General features: G+C 50.5%; 1 long non-coding RNA gene across 1 annotated transcript in view; it reads left to right on the top strand.

Annotated features, from left to right (window-relative positions):
• Nucleotides 1-192: 192 nt before the first annotated feature.
• Nucleotides 193-20118, top strand: part of LOC133100975 (uncharacterized) — a 34450-nt gene continuing 14524 nt past the window's right edge. The window contains exon 1 of the long non-coding RNA XR_009702564.1: nt 193-258. This is a non-coding gene — a long non-coding RNA (uncharacterized LOC133100975). The remainder of the gene's footprint in view (nt 259-20118) is intronic.

Raw genomic sequence — 20118 nt, 5'->3', positions numbered from 1 at the left:
GTGGCTAACAACATTTCCTCGCCGGATAATTCGTAGTAGTATCTGCTCTTCAAGCTTATCTCGCTTGACTAATAGTTGTAGGAGATGTCAATCATCTCCGCCTCCCGCCCCCGCACAGCCTGAAAGTTCAGGGAAAAGCAGTTCCAACATCGTGTATCCAGAAGCGCTGATAAAAGAAGCTTTCTGATTGGTCAGACACTGGCTTGGCCCATCTTCGGGAGGAATGGGGACTCGCCGTATCCTCCTGCCCTTCTGGAGGTGGGTTCGCCCACGAAGTGGGCCGGTCGGGAGCGCGGGAGGCTGGAGCAGCGCCTGCCCCGTGGACAAGGTGCCGTTGCCCAGGCGGAGCTTTGAGCTGGTTTGACTTCGCCGAGGTTCTTGTCGCTCCCCCAAGTCCCAGATTCCGGGGAGCGCGGCCGTAAGGTGCATCAATCTCGCAGGGGAATCTGATTTTTAAAGCCCAGGGATATTATGCGCTTTAAAATGTAAAATATGATAGTGTTAAAAGTGATGTCTGTGGAACAAGGACAAGTGAGGGATGTGGAGGAGCCGTTGGACTCAGGAATTGGAGGCTGTACTTTGAGTCCAGCCCCTCTTGTAAAATGGACAATGTATCACATACCACATACGGAATGAAAGCGAGCCTCCAGGACACTTCCCATCCCACAGGGAGGCTCCGGATATATCTGTGGACTTAACGGGGAGGCCCCTCTTGCTGGCGGTCAGGAACCCCAGTCTGCAGTCACTGCTGTCTTCCTGACCTGGGCAAGTCGCCTCACTCCTGAGCCTGTTTCCTCATTTTAAAAAGGGGCTAGTGGAACCCACCTTCTGGGGTTGTCCTGAGGCTTAGAAGAGAGAACATCTGTAGGTGCCTGGGACATAGCTGGTGCTCAGCAGTGACGAATGGATGAATGAGAAGAGATTTATCTGGACAGATTGGGTTTATCATCACCGTCATCTGTTGGCCAGATGCATGCACCCCTCTTCTCACTCCCGCTGGTTCCCCTGGGATGGCTGGTGCTGAAAGGGAAGAGCAGCCCCTCAGGGAAGATGCCTGCCCCCAGGATTCACCATCACATGCCTTTCATTTGGCTACCGGCCTCGTGCAGGGCAGTGAACACACACATGCTCTATAAATCGCTGTGAATGCTTCAGCCTTGAATGGGGGAGTGAAACAATGTGAGTTGTCTGGAATTTTCTTTCCTTGGCAGTCATTCCTGGTGGTGTGGTTAAGACCTGTCTCCTGCATTTCCCTTACCTACTTGTCTTCTTTGGAGACATCGGGCAAGTCTGTCTCAGACACCCCAGGCCTCGGTGAGTCACGAAGCCTCTGCCTGGTCTTCCTGCCTTTGCCTCCATGCTGTCCTGTTAATCCCTTAAAGGACCTCTTGAGTGAGTCACCCTCCTGAGGCAGCTCCATGGGACTCAGATGCTGAGATGTGGGATCCTCAGTTTCCTCATCTGCGAGGGGCGGGGGTGGTAATAATTGCACCTCCCTCCTAGGGCTGTCCTCCTCGGCACCACATCTGCTCTGGCCCTTTCCTTGCTGCTCCTGTGTGCGATTTTGGTCAGCACCATTGTAAGAGCATTTTGGATCTTCCCAGAGAGGTGGTAAACCCCATACGATGAATTCTACCACCCCATTCCACCATCCCAAGGGCCTTCTATACACCGTTGATGACGAAACGACAGCAGCATGACTGTCACTGGGTTTTAGGTGATCAGAGAGTTTGGGAGCCGTGAGGGCCCTTGAGAAATTCTAGTCTCACCCCTCCCTGAGCAGCTATAACAGAGCTGGCGTTTGCTGAGCACACACTGAGTGCTGGCCTCATTCTGATTGCTTTAAAGAATTCAGTAATTTAATATTCATGTGCTTATTTGATAGTCACAGTAACCCCTGTGAGGCTTGCATCATCCCTGTTTGACAAACAGGGAGACTGAGGCCCAAATGAGGTGAAATCCAATGCCCAAGGTCACAAGGCTAGTGAAGGGCAGAACTGGGAATTGAACGCAGGTAGACTATCAACCTCCTGCCCCTGACAGGGACCTCTCCTGCCTCTAATCCTCTCACACTTCTTCCCATCCTAGAGAGTAAATATTTATTGAGTTCACTGCACTAATAGCTCCTGCCGATTGAGCATTAGATATGCCAGGCATGTACTAAACCCTTCACATCCTCTCTCTTGTTGGATGCAGTGACTCTGGGAAGTAGAAACTGTCATTCCTTTCATTTCACAGGTAAGGAAACTGAGGCCCACAGAGAGCCCAGGCTCGTGCAACAAGCCAGCTAGAATCAGAACCAACCGCAGGTCTCCTGATCTTGGAACCGATGTTTTTTTTCCATTGCTTGATGTAGTCTTTCCTGTTTCATTAATAAGCTTTCCTTGAGCGCCTGCCCTAGGCCAGGTCCTGAGCTAGTTGCTGGAGCCACGAAGTGAAGGTGACAGAGACCCAGGCAGCTCTGGCAGATCATGGACACGTGGGAATACCGGCCCAGTGCTGCAGGACCCTGTGTTTTCTAGAGGAGCCAGGAATCTGGATTTTTTGTGTGAATTCCCCTGACTCTCAAATTTTGGCAACGAACTTCAATTTAAAACACCGCAGCTGCGTAGAATACCTCTGTTGTCCGGTTCACTCTGGGGGCTGCCCGTTTGTGACATGTAGTCAAGAAAGACAGACAAATGTGTGAACAAATCCTCTGACAAGGATCGATACAAGACCCCAAGGAGCACCCCTAACCCTGGTTAGGTGGAGGGAGTTGGGAAAGATATTCTGGAAGGAGAGCCTTGAAAAGTGGGTAGGAATTTATGAGGCAGAGACAGGGGAAGGGACTTTCTGGGCAGATGGAACAGCACATGCAAAGGCATGGAGTTGTAGGAGTGAGTTGAGCATTTGGAGAATGGCAGGTGACTCTCTTGTCTTAGGTGTGAATGGGAGACCGTAAGAGATGGGTCTGACCCAGGCCTTTGCTTGAAGCCAAATATACAGCGGAATGGCAAAAGAAAGTGAGGCAAGGCCTAGAACCTTCTTTGAGGGATTCATTCAACAAGGATTTTCTTGAGTACTACTTACTAAGTACCAGGGACTGAACCATCATAGTGGCTGTTCTCAGGGAGCATCCAACCCTGTGGGGAGGCAGGTAATCAAGCAGTGATGATCTATGACTGCTTGTGGTCAGGGTTGAGTAGGAAATGACTAGTTGCATTAAGAAAAAACATTCTATTCTGTGGTCCCTGGACCACACAGTGACTTGTTAGAAATGCACATTCCCAGGTCCCACCCAGACCAACTGAACTCTGGGGGTGGAACTCACGATCTGTGTTTTTATAAGCCTTTCTGGTGATTCAGATGCATGCTCATGTTTGGGAACCACTGCTCTTAGGTCATGCCAGGACCCACTTTTTTAACAAAAAAATATTTATTTATTTTATTTATTTATTTTCCTTTTTTCTTTTTTTGGCTGGGTCGAGCCTTAGTTGCTGCACACGGGGTCTTTGTTGAGGCATGCAGGATCCTTCCATTACGGAACGTGGTCTCTTCGTTGCGGCGCTTGGGTTTCTCTCTAGTTGCGGTACTTGGGCTTCTCTCTAGTTGTGTCGTGTGGGTTTTCTCTTCTCTAGTTGTGGCGCGTGGGCTCCAGAGCGCATGGGCTCTGTAGTTTGCGGCACGCAGGCTCTCTAGTTGAGGCTCACCAGCTCAATAGTTGTGGCACGCGGGCTGCCCCGTGGCATGTGGGATCTTAGTTCCCCGACAAGGAGGGATTGAACCCGTGTACCCTGCATGGAAGGTGATTCTTTGCCACTGGACCACCAGGGAAGTCCCTGCCAGAACTCACTTTTATCCACTTTCTCTGGTTGCTTTACTATTTCTTAAACTCCCCAAGACCCTTCCTGCCTCAGGGCCTTTGCACTTACTGTTCTCACCATGACTGCACAACTTTCTCACGACCTTCAGCTCTTTGTTCAAATGTCATCTCCTTGGAGAGGCCCTCCGAAGCATCCAGTTGAAAGAATCGCCCCCAATCTGTCAGACTCAACTCCTCGTCTTACTTTACTTTCTTCATAGTATTCACCACTACCTGGTATTACTTTCCGTATTAATTTGTTTATTTATCTAGTATCTGCCTCCCTCCACTAGAAGGTAAGCTTCATGGGAACAGGGACTTGGTCTCTTTTGTCTTCACAGCATGGGACAGTGCCCAGCATGGCGAGATGCTCAGGAAATATTTTTGAATGAATGAATGAATCTCATAGAGTTTACCCTTCTGGTCATTCCTTCATTCATTCAACAAGCACCGATTCTAGAACCAAATCTTGTGCAGGTAATAGGCTTACTGTTGGAAGGGGTGCCATGGCCATTTGGACGGGGGCAGCCTGATGCCTGGGTCTTCCACACCCCCACCTCCCCCGCATTGCACAGCCAGCTCCCAACCCGTAGAACCTCCAGACCTTCCAGAACTTCCAGACCTGAGGGCTCCGTGGAGGAGGAGGGGTTAACAGCGCTGCTTCCCAAGGCCAAGGACTAGGCTGTTTGGGCTGATTGGGAAGCGAGGGCTTTGGGTGAGAAGGAAGCGGAGAGGCAGCTCCTGACAAGTCGTTCCCAGGGAATGTTCAGTCATCCTGGGGTTGAATGCTTCCTGACAGCCCTGACAAGCAGCATGCATCTGAGCTGCGGCTCGGTGCCAGGGACACCTGCAGTATTCCACGCACGGTGCCCTGGCTGATCGTGCCCACTTCAGGGTGCGAGTCCCTCTGCCATGGTTCCAGAGGTTTCTGCTCTGCCTGGGCTGCTCCTCAGAGTCCCAAGCTTGTAGAGTGTATTAGCAGGACTGTTGGATGCAAAGCAATCCCACTGGGGACATAGAGGCTTTAGGAGAAATTAGTGGGGAAAGGCCTCGAGAGTTATCCGGCATGAATCCTCAGGAAGAATACCTTTCATACATTAAAGCAGACTTGCTCTAATGCCCTCATGTGAGAGGGCAGTGCAAAAGAGAGGGCTAGTAGATTTGTAGGAATTTTATATATTTGGATCAGGGTTTCTTCATCTTGGTACTATTGACATTTTGGATTGGCTAATTCTCGGTTGTAGGGGCTGTCCTGTGCATTATAGGATGTTTGGCAGCATCTCTGGCCTCTACCCGTTAGATGCCAGAATCATGTCCCTCGTTGTGACACCCCAAAATGCCTCCAGATATTGCCAAATGTCCCCTGGGGGGGGCAAAATTAACCATGGATGAGGACCACTGATGTATGAACTCAATGGGTAGGGAATATTGATTTTAAAATTGAAATCTGAAAGGATTGGGACTCAGACTTTCTGCATTGGAATCCTGCTTTGCCTCTTAAGCTCAGTTTCCTCATTGCTGCACGTCTGGGTGCCACGAGGATCAGCCGAGTTAACACATGACAAGTAAGGGTTCTAGACCAGCGCCTGACAAGTCATGAGATTCAGTAAACACCCGCTCTTATTAACAGCCATTGGGATGCTGATGAATCCCCCTAGGGGGATCTATAATGCAGCGGTGGCATCTGTTTTACAATTTCCTATAATGCACTGTGTCGCAGCTGCCTTCTGGTACACTGCTTTCTCATGGTAATGACCTTTGCTGTTCAGTTTTCCACTGTTCACGTGGGCCTGGTGGTTTATGTCTCCGCTGATGCAGTACCCGGCGATGGCCATCTCGGTAAAGGGCAGAGGAAATGTGACTGACTCACCTTCTGTGTGCCCAGAATGCAAAGTGGAGCCCTGAGCTGTGGCCTCGGAATTGCACAGAGGCTGCGATATCCCAATTCTGTCAGCAGGGGGCAGCAGCAGCTGGGAAAATGCCCGCTGCTGCAGGAGGGCGCCGGGGGCTGCCTCGCTGTTTTGATTTACTTCGCTGCTGCAGGTTATTTCAAGTTGAGCAAATCATCCCTCCAGGGCCACCCGAGGTTTCCTTTAGCAGCCCATGGTAGTTTATCTGCGGGAGCCAAGAGTTGCTTTTGGAGAACATTCTACATTTAGCATGTCAGTCCATTTCCAGATGGCTCAGTCTGAACCTAGGCCAAATTGTGCTAGGGACAAAGTTAAACTGGTTCCTGTTGTTCTATGTTCCTTTCCCCCTCTGCTCACTGCACCCCATCCTGCCCCTTATCTGAGTGACACAATGCCCTTCCCAGAAAGCACCCCAAGCAGCTGCACCCTATGCTCAGGCGCCATCTTTCCTTGTTCCCCATCCTGCCCCCACCATAGAAACTCAGCAGTCCAGAGTCTCATTCTCTCATAATTTCCCTGAGTCCACTCTTGACCTGCTCCATTGCATTTTCTACCCAGCAGCCAGGGTCATATTTAAAAATTTTAAATTTTGAACAGACAGTCTCTTCCCTAGCTTTAAAATTTAAAAGATGGAAAAGAGTACACAGAAAACATTTCCTCCCACCCTTGACCATAGGCCTGCAGTCACCATCCCCAGGGGCTACCACTCTTAACAGTTCCTCGTACATCCTTTCAGAGAGATTTTATGTACATTGCAGCAAATATGCATGAACGTTCTTTCTTATCCTTTCTCTTCTCCTTTGCCCCACAAATAGAAGCTGCCACACACTCTTCTGCACTTTGCTTTTTTCCATCTAACCATATACTTTGGAGAGGTTCCGTGTCTGTACCCACAGGGCCCCTTGTTCTCTTTTTTTTTTTTTTAATCGCGGTGTCCTCTTCAATTGCAGAAAGTGGTTTTCTAAATCTTGTCATATTGCCACTGCAACCCCCTCAAAGGCTTCCTACTGCCCTGGGGGGTAAAGTCTGCTTCCCCCAAAGAGCTGCCAAGCCTGGGGAGCAGGCCACTGCCTATCTCCAGCTTCATCTCACTTTCTGTGCCCTGGGAAGGCTGGCTTTCTCCATCCTCAAACTTGACCTGCTTCTCCTGCCCCAGGACCTTTGCCCCTGCTGTCCCCTCCTAACCTAGTTTACTCCTACTGTGTTTTTCTCAGCTCAAACATCACTTGCTCCATGTGTCCTGTACATTCCATTACAGTGGTGACCACTGTCTGTAGTTACTGGCACTGTAGCATGGTGATTAAGTCATGGGCTCTAAGGCCATACTCCTGAGGTTCAAATCCCAGCTCAGCCACTCTGTGCCTGGGTGACCTTGGGTAGCTCACCACACCTTTCTGACAAGTGGAATAAGAGCAGTAGATCCTTCATCCTGGGCTTTTGTGGGGAGGATTCAGTGACTAGATGAGCAAGCACAGAGCAAGACTCCATGGCTGTGGGGATTGCAGCACATCTCTTTCGTAACTGAAAGTGGGGTCCACTGCTCGCAGCTCAAAAGCCAATAAAGAGGCAAAGTTTGTGGAAAGGAAAAAGTCTGCTTTATTTCAGATGCCACCAACCAGGGGCTGGGGGGAAGGGGGAGGGCGGACTCCTGTCCAAAGGCCGACGCCCCCACAACCCCCTCTGACAACCAGTGGGCAAGAGCTTTTATAGGTGGAGGGAGGGGGCTACATGCAGAACAGCACAGTCAGCTCTGACAGTCATTTTGATTGTTTTTTTTGTTTTTTTTTTTTTTATAAATTTATTTATTTATTTATTTATTTATTTTTGGCTGTGTTGGGTCTTCGTTTCTGTGCGAGGGCTTTCTCTAGTTGCGGTGAGCAGGGGCCACTCTTCATCGCGGTGCGCGGGCCTCTCACTATCGCGGCCTCTCTTGTTGCGGAGCACAGGCTCCAGACGCGCAGGCTCAGTAATTGTGGCTCACGGGCCCAGTTGCTCCGCGGCATGTGGGATCTTCCCAGACCAGGGCTCAAACCCGCGTCCCCTGCATTGGCAGGCAGACTCTCAACCACTGCGCCACCAGGGAAGCCCTTGATTGTTTTAAGTACAGTTAATCTTCAGTTCCAGGGTCAGTTTATTCCCATTTCTTTGAGGCCAATTCTCGGAATTGTGGCAGCTTGTGTCATGGCTACAGTCTGGTCATCATGTAGTTAACTTCTTCCATCTGGTGGGAGTTTCAGTATCTATAAGACAGCTCACAGGATATGGCTCAGAATATTATCTATAGCCCTTGAGAAGAAACTGAAGGTCCTTGACTGCGCTTAATGACTAAACTACTATTATTTGGTCTCCTTTGACTGTTTTCCTTTGTTTCTGCATTTTCTCACTTCTCTGATTAAACTTATTTTTTAGCTAAAGTTTTTCCACAGACAAAAGGCAGGCGGAGGACATGGGGGGCAATGACCATAGGGTCCTGCTCTGTTTCACTTTCACCTGCTGCATGCAAACCCTGACAGTAAGCGCTGTGTCTCTTTTTCAGGTGTCAGACCCCAGTGCCTGGTGCAGAGCAAGAATTGTAGAAATATGGGCCAAACCTACTGGGCGTATTTACATATTAGAAGGAATCTCTGGAGGAATCATTGTCTTAACCCACTAGTTTTTGTTTTTGTTTTTTAATTTTAATTAATTTTATTTATTTATTTATTTTATTTATGGCTGTGTTGGGTCTTCGTTTCTGTGCGAGGGCTTTCTCTAGTTGCGGCAAGCGGGGGCCACTCTTCATCGCGGTGCGCGGGCCTCTCACTATCGCGGCCTCTCTTGCTGTGGAGCGCAGGCTCCAGACGCGCAGGCTCAGTAATTGTGGCTCACGGGCCCAGTTGCTCCGCGGCATGTGGGATCTTCCCAGACCAGGGCTCGAACCCGTGTCCCCTGCATTGGCAGGCAGATTCTCAACCACTGCGCCACCAGGGAAGCCCAACCCACTAGTTTTTGAACCACGCCTCTTGTGATACTAGTTAATAATAACAGCCAATGGTTGTTGGCCCTGGTGCCAGGCTCATCCTTAGATTATTTCCTCTCATCTTTACAGCAATCCTGACAGGTAGGTAGCATCATTAGCCCTATTTTCCAGGTGAGGAAACTGAGGCACAGAGAGGTTTAGCAACTTGCCAGAGATCACACAGGAGCAGAGCTAGGAGTCAAACCCAGGAAGCCTTCTAGGAAACAATAAACGTTTAAAAAACGTTGTCTTCACTCAAAGATGGCCATCTCTGTGACTGAGTGTGGGCTGTGCTCAGGGGTACCCTTCCATCCATCACTGCCTGTTTCAATTCTAGGCAGGTTTCGAGACCCAACTCCAGTACTCCCTCCTTCTTCCAGCCTGGCAGCCCATGTCCTGATCTACCTCTGGACTCCTGGAGAGAGAAGGTGGCCAGTCCCTCCACCTGGGTTCGGGCCCCCTGCTGTCCCCTCTTGCTCCTGGGCCCTCTATTTCCTCTGCCCACTTCCGCCCCACCCGCCTCCCCCCATGCTGCCTACACAAGCTCAAGCCGTTCCTAGCTCTCCAGAGGAGACCATCCCTCAGTCCTGCGTTCCCCACACCTCCCTTCAAAGTTTGGCTCCTCCGAGGAGGATTTGCCTGTCCCTCTTTCATTCCCTCACCGCCCACTGATTCCATAACCTGCTATAAACAGACACCCCCTCTGTGTCAAAGGTCACTCATGGCCGAGTGGTCCACTGCAATGCCAAGGCTGCAGGAATGGGGGACGCTGTGCCCTTACTATGTGCCAGGCCCGCGATAAGCACTCAAGCCTCATGGTACCCTGTGAGGTGAGGATGAGAAAACCGAGGCACAGGGAAGTGGAGCAATGTGCCTAGGATCACACGCTTGAAACAGTGGGGCCGGCTTCGGATCCAGGCCGGCTTGTGCCAAGAGCCACGGCCGCTGTCTGCGATAGGGCACCTCTGCCGCTTGGCAGGCCTCTCCTCCCTCCTGGCCCTCTCTCCGCCTTGCTTGGTGACACCTCTTCTCCTGGCCCTCCACCTGCCTCCCCAGTGTCTTTCTCCAAAGCACTGGCGGAGGCTCTGCTCCCTGCAGCGAGCCGGGGGCCCCCGGGGCTGTCAGCCTGCCCTCCAGGCGCTCCCTGGCGAGTGTGCTCAGGCCCCGACTTAACTCCTACCGCGGGCCACATGACATGGCTGGACCTGGACTCGCGATTCCTCACCCCTCGCTCTCAAAGCGTTCCTGTGCGGCTCAAAACTGACTCTGCCTGTTGCCTCAGACATGCTTGGCAAACTGTAAAGTGCTGGGCAAAGTTAAGCGCTGTCACTCTTACCGTGATCGGCTCCCTTCCGAGGTCGATCCCTGATCTCTTGCTCCAAGGATTCTCGGGACACGTCGTCAGCACCCGAATGTGGCATCCGTGGATTGGCATCTGGCAGCCTTCGAACAGACGGGAAATACCTGACAGCCGTTCAGAATGCAGAGTCGAGGGGCCTTTTCTAGATGGAACCACGGGGCTAAACACGGGCTAGTGAGCATGTTGCCCTACGGGGTGGCCTCCAGGCCCACCTGCCAAGCCTCTGGTCGCTGTAAACAGGCGTGATCGCCTGGAGACACAGGCATCCCTCGCTTTAGAAGAGGGAGCTGGCAGGACACGAGCCACCCAGAGCTGGCAGGACACGAGCCACCCAGAGCCTCTTGACTTATCCTGCCCGGGGGCTGTGTGCCTGATGGTGCCAGAGTGACAGGGGGATGGACTTTTAAGTCAACAGATCTGGATTCAGAGTCTGATCTGAACAAAAAGATGGCTCTGGTCTCGCCTCTCAGTGAGACGACCCTCAGTTTTCCCAAAGATAGTTCTGACGTCTTGCTTGCTGGGAAAGATTTTTAAGATCTCATGAGGAAAGAAAACAACAGTTTGGGGATATTTGAAATGAAGAATAGATACCAAGTCATGTGGAGTCCGTCCCTCAAAGGGCTCGCACTTCAAAGCTCAAAGCTCTGCCCTGTTCTCTCAAACTTCAACAGTCAGTGCATGCATTTTCCAGAGGAGGAAACAGAGGCTTCGATAAATGATTTAAAAGACGTGTCTGACGCCACATGGCTAGTGAGAAGGGAGAGTGGAATTAGAATTCATATCTTCTCTCTCCAAATCCAGCTCCACTGCTTAGTGGCCTTGGGAGAGCTCATGAACTCGGCTGAGCCTCTGTTTCATCATCTGTAAAATGGGACCAATGACCTACCTCAGAGAGCTGTGAGGATTAAACAGGATAATGTAAACCACTTGATGCAGCCACAGAGTAAACACCCAACAAATACCGGCAGTTATTACTACTTTAGGACTCGCTGTTATTAATGAATGAATGAATGAATGAATAACTTAAATGTACTTCTGCCCTCTCCCGGGCCTAGGAAGCTTCCCTTGCAAGAAACCCAAAAAATGAAGACAATTTCCTTTAGATGGAAATAAAGGCCCACTGAAGCCATGTATGGTGGCAGAAGAATTGGCCCTCATTTCCTCTATGTCATTCACCTTATTGAAGGATCTTTCCCAAAGCCAAGAAAGGGCTGGCCTGCTGCGCAGACCATCCGCGATGATCTCTCCAGCGATGCTGACAAGGTGGCCTTTTGTGATGATTATGCAGGAAGCCTTCCAATAACTGACCCTCCGCTGCAGCAAAAAACTTTGAATTTTGCAAGACTGCGGCGTAGCAATTTCTCATCTGACGCTGGCTCACCCTGCAAGTCTCACAGCCAACCCAGAATTGTCTCTGAAGCGCTCTGCCCGACTGACTGCCCTCTGCTCATTTCTCAAGAGTTAACAGGTGTGAGATTTAGAGGAGAGGGTGACAAGTGGCCTGGGACCTGGAGAAGCTGGAGCTGTAAGAGAGGGGCCGGCTTCTCGCTGGAGCACATCCAAGTTGGCACTGCGGGTACCGCAGTGAATACAGAAAATGCTAGAATGTTCAAGGGCCTCCACAATCAGAGCGGCTTCCACGCTGGTCCCTTGGCTGCTGCTTCCCTGCTGCATCCTGCTCTTGGTGGCAGATAGCCAGCTACTTTTTAATTTGTGTCCCTAAATATGGGACACACATCATTTATCTATCCCATAGGGCAGAGGACTGTAGTGGATCTGAGCTGGGGCTCTGGGGTCAGATAAACCAGGGATAGTTTTTGGTTTTTTTTTTTTTTTTTTTGGCTGCGTTGGGTCTTCATTGCTGCGCGCAGGCTTTTCTCTAGTTGTGGCGAACGGGGGCTACTCTTCCTTGCGGTGCGCAGGCTTCCCATTGCGGTGGCTTCTCGTTGCAGAGCACGGGCTCTAGGCGCGTGGCCTTCAGTAGTTGTGACTCACGGGCTTCAGGAGTTGTGGCTCACGGGCTCCAGTAGTTGTGGCTCATGGGCTCTGGAGCGCAGGCTCAGTAGTTGTGGCGCACGGGCTTAGTTACTCCGCGGCATGTGGGATCTTCCCGGACCAGGGCTCGAACCTGTGTCCCCTGCATTGGCAGGCGGATTCTCAACCACTGCGCCACCAGGGAAGCCCAACTCCAACACTGTTTTGGTTTGGGGTTTGCCCAGAAGCAGACCCTGACCAAGGACTTGAGCACAGGGTTTTACGGTGAACAGATTCCCAGAAGTACCGCTCGGGGGGTGGGGACATGAGACAGGGAGGGAAGAGGAACCAGGAGGGCACAGCACTAAGCCAACTGCCGCTGTGGGCAGCTCAGCCCCCTGGGGACTCAGGGATACTGCATGGAGCATGCCTGGAGTCACCCCAACTCGGCTGAGGGAGCTGGCGAGTTCTTATCCACCCACCATCCGGCAGTGGTCGGAGCTGCACAGCTGTTAACCTCCACACATCCGCCTTGCCCTGTGCGGGGGCTGGACGTCCACAGCCAGGAACCAAAACTCCTTGGACAGCGAGTCTCGGGTCTTCAGGGTGAGAGGTGAGGGCACTGCAATAACTGCTGTGACCACTCCCCCCACCCACAGTCCTCTAACCTGTCTCTGCCTCAGTCTCCCAATCTGTTAAAAACAGATAACAGTACTCATTAGGGAAAGGAGATGCAAAGCATGCAGCAGAGGAAGTGCTCACTACTGTTGCCATTATCGTTATAGTTTGCCGCCCGTCCTTCTGGAAGGCCCTTCTCCTCTGTTAACCAACGAACTTCTATTTATCCTTCAAATGCCCAGCTTAGGTGTCACATTTTCTATGGCACCTACTTTTCTGTATGTATTAGCGTCCTGGGGCTGCCATAACAAATGACCACAAACTTGGTGACTTCAAATGGCAGGAATTTATTCTCTCATAGTTCTGGAGGCCAGAAGTCTGACATCGAGGTGTCAGCAGGGCCATGTTCCCTCCAAAGGCTCTAGGGGAGAATCCTTCCTTGCCTTTTCCAGTTTCTGGTGGCCGCTGGCATCCTTGGCTGCAACCAGGGACTGCAGAGGACTCCATCCTCTGCCTCTGTCTTCACGTCAGCCTCTTCCCTGAGTATCTTCTCCTTTTCTGTCTCTTATAATGATGCCTGTCATTGGATTTAGGGCCCACACTAATCCAGGATGATCTCATCTCGAGACCCTTAAATTAATTACATCTGCAAAGACCTTTATGCCAAATAAGGTCACATTCAGAGGTTCCAAGTGGACATGCAACCCACTACACTACATTTTACAAATTTTCTTTAATTATGATTGCATTGGTTTGAGTTATATTTGCTGCATGTACTAACCACAGCAACTTAACCAATAGGGGTTTATTTTCTTCCTGTCACAAGCACTCTCAAGGTTGACAACTTCCAGGCTGGTACAATGGCTTCAAGGAGCCATGAGGGACCAGACTCCTAGCTTTCTGATGGCACCGTCACCAGCTGCGTCTTTAATCTCCATGGTCGTAAGAACGCAGCTCTGTCTTTGGACACCAAAGCTGCATCCTAGACAGGGTGAAGGAGGAAGGCAAAGGCCAAAAGATTAAGGGGATCTGCTTCTCCGGAAGCTTCCCTGCAAGCCTCACCCAGGGATGTCTGTTTATCTGTCATAGACCAAAACCGTGTCCCCAGGTCAGGTATTTTTCTCAGGGTACATTGCTGTCCTGCCCCCAAATCGGATTGTGATAGAAAGAAAGAGGTGAGAATTAGTGAAAAGTAGGCAACTATAATGATGAGTAGGCAAATTATAGTATAATATAATATAATATAATATAATATAATATAATATAATATGATACAGTAAGTCCCCTATATATGAACCTTCAAGTTTTGAACTTTCAAAGATGCTTCGAACTTTCGAAGATGTGCATTCAAATGTCCAGTCATGTAAGTTAGTTCGTGTGTCTGGCATACATTGTCAGGTGCATGCATCTGACAACAAGTGGTTGTGCTTTTGTGTACTTTACTGTACAGTACTATATAGAGTACAGCAGTACAGTATCTTTATTTCAAGCCCAGGAAGTCCGGAAGCAAACGTAAAAGCAGAGGTGATGTAGCTGGTACTACTATACTTTTCAAGGTACTGTAAGACTTTAAGTGTTTTCTTTATTTTTTGTGTTTGTTTTTTATGTATTATTTGTGTGAAAAGTATTATAAACCTACTACAGTACAGTACTATATAGCCGATTGTATTAGCTGGGTACCTAGGCTAACTTTGTTGGACTTATGAACAAATTGCACTTACGAATGCACTCTTGGAACAAAACTCATTTGTATATAGGGGACTTACTGTATAATATAATATAATATAATATAATATAATATAATATAATATAATATAATATAATATAATATAATATAATATAATATATATTGCCTGTAAGCAATTAAAATTCACATCACAGATCTCTCCCCATGTTATTATGGAAAATCCACAATGTCTAGTTTAAAGGACACCCTATAGTGTGTTTGTGGATGGCCCATAATTTTCTCAACCTCGTCCCTCCTGGTGTTGCAGCAGCCTCCTTTCTGCACCAAGGCCTGGCCCCGAGGGAGAGAGGGGCCAGGATGTGGGCATTCTGGGAGGGACCAAGGTGAGCCCTGTGGAGTGGCATCAGGCGCAGTTGTATCTGGCAGCAGTGCTGTTAGTAGGAGTCAGCACCAGGGCCAGGAGGTGGTGAGCACACCAAAGGGACAGCAGAAATCTGCAATGGACCTGGTGACATCGGCATGTCACCTTCCCGAGGTGGCGTTCTGAACACTGGGTCAGGTCGGGAGGGAGAAAATAAAAAGAGCAACCTGGAAACTTCTCTGCTTCTCTAGGACATGGTACCCTCTTTGGATCCACCCGCCTGACATCTGTGCTCAATAAATATCCAGTGGATGATTGATTTAACAAGGTAGCAAGCAGCCAGCAGGAGATTAAGAGGATTTTTTTTTTAATAGTAATCTTTTATTTATTTATTTATTTATTTATTTTTACATTTATTATTTTTTTGGCTGTGTTGGGTCTTCGTTTCTGTGCGAGGGCTTCCTCTAGTTGTGGCAAGCGGGGGCCACTCTTCATCGCGGTGCGCGGGCAAGAGGATTTTTAATGGCCTGTAAGTCGGCTTAGATCACAGCATCTCAGAGTTGGAAGGAACGCTGTGTCTAGGGAACTCTCCTGCTGATGCATGACTTCTTTCAGCCAGTTCCCTCCTCTCCACTTGCATGCCTCTCATGACAGGATGCTCACTGCCACACAGGACAGCCGGCTTTACTGCCCAGCAGCTTGAAGGGTAGACAGGGCTTCCTGAGGTTCAGTCAAGAGTTGTTGCCTTGTAAATCCCCCTGGTGGGTCCTGGTTTTGTGCCTGCGGAATCACACAAAATGAACCCAGTCCCTCCTCAGGCTTGGATGTAGGGGAAGCAGGAGAAAAACGTGGGCTCTAGCTCTGGATCTAGGCTCCTTGTGGTTTGAATCTTGGTTCTGTTCCCCATCAGGTGAAAAGTGAGTGGGGTCAAGCAAATGGGTCCTGGAGTCTTAGCCAAGATACTACGCTCCATTTCCTCATCTACAAAATAGGGATAATGAGGGTTATCTGGCTTGGGTGCCGCCACGCAGGGGGCAGCCTGCCCTCGGCCCTTGGGAGCCTCAAAGCTGATCCCCATAAAGCCCCACATGCAGATACATCTTCTACTACTTCCCTGAGAAGGTACAGGAAGAGCAGAAACAGAGGTAATACAGGTGAGGGCCCGTTGTGATGCGGTTTGGTGTCCAGGCTGGCTGCTCCAATGGAGAAAGGTGCAAAACGGGCAGAGAGTCCCACTCTGAACTGCCCCTCACAAATGACGTCCTGATTCCTATATAAGCCCTGTAGAGTGGGCTAATGTCCCCATAGAGTGGCAGCCAGGGCACTGGGGGTCCAGCATCTTTACTGTAGGAGACAGAGCCAGGAGACTGAACATTTTGGGAAGAGTTCTCGCAGTTGCTATGATGACTTAACAAGGAAATGCTTCTAAAGTGCTTAGCTGTGCAGGGCACAAGTAATCATTCAAAAATCATTTGTTGAATGGATGAATAAGTGTTTTCAATGTTCATTTTCTGTTTTCATTTTTATTAGCTGTCTGGTTTGGACAAATTACCTAACCTCTCTGAACTTTAGTGTTTTTCACCTGTTGTCTTCCTTAGAGGGTCATGGTGTGGATTAAGAGGTGGTATATTATATACAAAACGTCTGGCGCATATTAAGTGCTCAAAGGAGGAAGAGGCAGATGTGGACGGAGGCTCTGTCCAGCCCCAAAACTGGAGCCTGGCACAGTCATATTCTCCAAGTCCATGGCTGAAAGAGAAGATCGTCTTCGACCCCAACTTTCCCCATCCATCCTTCTCCACCTCTGGTCCTTCCTCGCTCCCCCCACCCCACCCCACCGCCATCTGCATGCTCTCCCTGCTCTTGGGCATTCAGTGCATCATTCAGCTCTCTGCCCAGGTGCAGGCTGCTCCGGCTCTTATCAAAGGGCACTCAGGAACCCATTTGCTGGCTCCTCCTCCCAGCCCCGAGCTCCCTCCTACCTGCTCCCGGCCTGTCCCGGACAGAAGGGAGACAGAGATAATGAGCAAGGCTGCTCTGAGCATAACAATGAAGATGTGACACATATATACAATGGAATATTACTCAGCCATAAAAAGAAACAAAATTGAGTTATTTGTAGTGAAGTGGATGGAGTTAGAGTCTGTCATACAGAGTGAAGTAAGTCAGAAAGAGAAAAACAAATACAGTATGCTAACACATATATATGGAATCTAAGGAAAAAAAAAAAAAGGTCATGAAGAACCTAGTGGCAAGACGGGAATAAAGACACAGACCTACTAGAGAATGGACTTGAGGATATGGGGAGGGGGAAGGGTAAGCTGGGACAAAGTGAGAGAGTGACATGGACATATAAACACTACCAAACATAAAATAGATAGCTAGTGGGAAGCAACTGCATAGCACAGGGAGATCAGCTCTGTGCTTTGTGACCACCTAGAGGGGTGGGATAGGGAGGGTGGGAGGGAGGGAGATGCAAGAGGGAAGAGATATGGGAACATATGTATATGTATAACTGATTCACTTTGTTATAAAGCAGAAACTAACACACCATTGTAAAGCAATTATACTCCAATAAAGATGTTAAAAAAAAAAAAGCAATGAAGAAAAGGAGTCACGTTCAGCTGATGAGCAAACGAGGAAGGGGGCTCAGAGGGTGACGACGAGGTGTTGGGGCGATGGATGCTGGGTGGTCGGAGGCTGGTGACACTCGGCCTACAGCAGGGGGTGCTGGGCAGGTGGGACTTCCCCTGTGCCCCTCCCTCCTTGCTGAGTTAGAAGGTCCCTTTGGATGAGGCACCCTTTGGATGGCAGGGTGGGAAAGCAGGAGACAAGTTCAGGTCCCCGTTCTGCTCTGCACTTCTGTGTGGCCTTGAGTGAGTCACTGGCCACGCTGGGCCTCTGTGGCCACATCTGCGTCATGCCATCTTTTTGTGTGCCAGGCCCTGGGATCCAGCAGGGAACCCCACAGACATGCCCTCAGCATCTTACCATCTCTGGGACACATGGCTGTGAATTAGCTGGTCCTACTCCCCCTCCTTTTCACCTGTGATGGGGAGAGTTTAGGGGCTCTGACCCCAGCTGGGGGCATCGTCCAGGTGGCTTTCCTGAGGATGAAGAGGACTGAGCCAGGGAAAGAGGGATGAGGAGGGCAGGGAGGGTAGAATGGTCCAGGCTGAGGGACCAGCTTGGAGGGAGAAGGCAAAGATGGAGGATGGGGTTGGGGAGAGGGAGGTCAGGCCGTCCCTGGGGGCAGGGAAGGCTGGGCTTGGCTTTTTATCTTATAAAATGATTTATAGAATACTTTATTATAAATATATTTTAAATATATTACAGAATTATAAATAAAATAGGTTTATTCTGTTCTATAGAAGGGGCAGTCACTGGGTAGTTTTAAGCAGAATGATGTGACCTGGTCTGTTTTGGAAAGGGCCCTTGGGGGTTCTGGGCGGAGAATGGATTAGGGAGCAGGAGATGAGACCAGAGGACTGGGTAGGAGACCACTGCAATGGTCCAGTGGCCGGGGCAGCTCCCACCAGTGTCTCTCAGAGCCTGGTTGAAGCCAGGTCATACAGTAAACTTCCCCGTTTATAAAAATGCCAAACCTGAGTTACCAACAGCGACTGGCAGAATCACCTCACTGGAAGAGATGCCAAAAATGCTAATTGGAGGCTCTTCACAAGTGTGAGACCCAGGCCACATGGCTCCATGGAGTAGCGCCCCTACCAAGCCCATGATCAGGCCTGGACTCAGGCGGTGGCCACCAGGGAGGAGGTGGACTTGGCAACTGATGGCCGGGGTGTCACTTATCATGACACCTCCTCTGACTGCACCACTGCTCTCCGCGCCCCCGCAAGGTACCCCTACCTTGTCCTGACCTTGTCCTGCCCAGGCTCTAGGCAAATCCTTTCCAAAACAGGGCCCTGGAGCCAATGTCCTGTGTCCCCTACGAGGTCAAACAAACGCGCTTGGTGATTGCACCACGTGCTGCCCCGGGTCTGCATCGTGATGCGCGGGCTGTCGTTTGGGTGCAGGGCGGGGGGCGCTGAAGGCCACCCCAGACCAGTGGCAGCGGCAGCTGTCACTGTTCCTGACCCGTGTCCTTCTCGCGGGGCCCTGTACTGGTTTCTGTGGGAGACGCTCCAGCTCCCCAGCCCCTCTCCTGTAATCCACATGGGCCACGTGTAGGGCGGCCCCTCTTCATCTGCCCAGTCCTCAGTGTCCAAAATTGGGCCCCGTTAGACTTCATACGGAAACCCAGGTCGGCCCTGGTCCTGACTGCTGTCACGAGCGCGTGTGCACACACGTGCCCTCACACCCACCAGCTCATACACACCGTCTCTTGCTCACACGTACTCACATGCTCAGGCTCACCCAGGCCCACTTCCAGCCGCTTGACCTCTGGCTCACCTGCTGCCTTCTCAGCCCCCGAGGCCTAGTGCCAGGCTGATCCCCGGCAGGGTGGCCCTCCGGGGCTTGCCACTGCTTTGGCCCAATTCCTGGTTCTGGCCCCAAGTCCCATCCCAGGCCTGGGAGTGCTGGCTCTGTCCGGCTGCTACCATGGAAGGTGGCCCATCCATCCCTGCCTCTCAGCCTGGATGCTGATGGGTTGCCTGCCCAGGCCCCATCCTCAGTGAGAACCTTCCCTGACAGCTCCACCCAGGGCAACACCTCAGGACCCAGGGGAAGGGTCAAGAGACACCACTGGGTACGGGGTCTGGAAACATGACACGGGAGGGGAGAACACTGCTCCAGTTCCCACCCCAAGGCTGTTGTGGGGAAGAGCAGAAGCCGTCCTGCAGGGCCGCTGCCATGCTTGCCCACCCAGCTTCCCTCCCCTCTTCTGATTTCCACCGGGACCTCTCTCCCCTACTCTTCTCCAGACTTGAGCTTTCTGTGTCACTGACCCTGCCTGTGTCCATAGATGGGCACCTTCCAGAATGGGCCAATCAGGGCTCCCATGCTTCAGTTTGCTGTGACTGGTCCAGGGAGGGATGCAGGCTCTGGAGGTGGCTGCGGGGTTGGGGTCCTGGTCCCACCACTTACTCACAATGTGATCTTGGGTGAACGTGTAACTTCCTGTGCCTTAGTTTCCTCATCTATACAATGGAGAGAATAATAGTCCCCATTTCATAGTGTTGTTGTATAGATGGAATCATGTAAAAGGGCTCAGTGCAGAGTAAGTGCTCAGTAAACATGAGCTACTGGTATTAATAGGACTAAATTTGGGGCCTTCTGATGGAGTGATTGCAAAAGAGAAGCTCTTTTTTTTTTTTTTTTAACTGATATTCTGAATATGCACCTTGAGCGGCTGGAGGAATCTTGCCATCAGGAGGGAGAGCCTGCCTGATAATGAATCCAGCACAAAG

This window comes from Eubalaena glacialis, chromosome 11 (assembly GCF_028564815.1).
Source record: "Eubalaena glacialis isolate mEubGla1 chromosome 11, mEubGla1.1.hap2.+ XY, whole genome shotgun sequence".
NCBI lineage: Eukaryota > Metazoa > Chordata > Mammalia > Artiodactyla > Balaenidae > Eubalaena > Eubalaena glacialis.
This window is presented reverse-complemented; position numbering and strand designations above follow the sequence as displayed.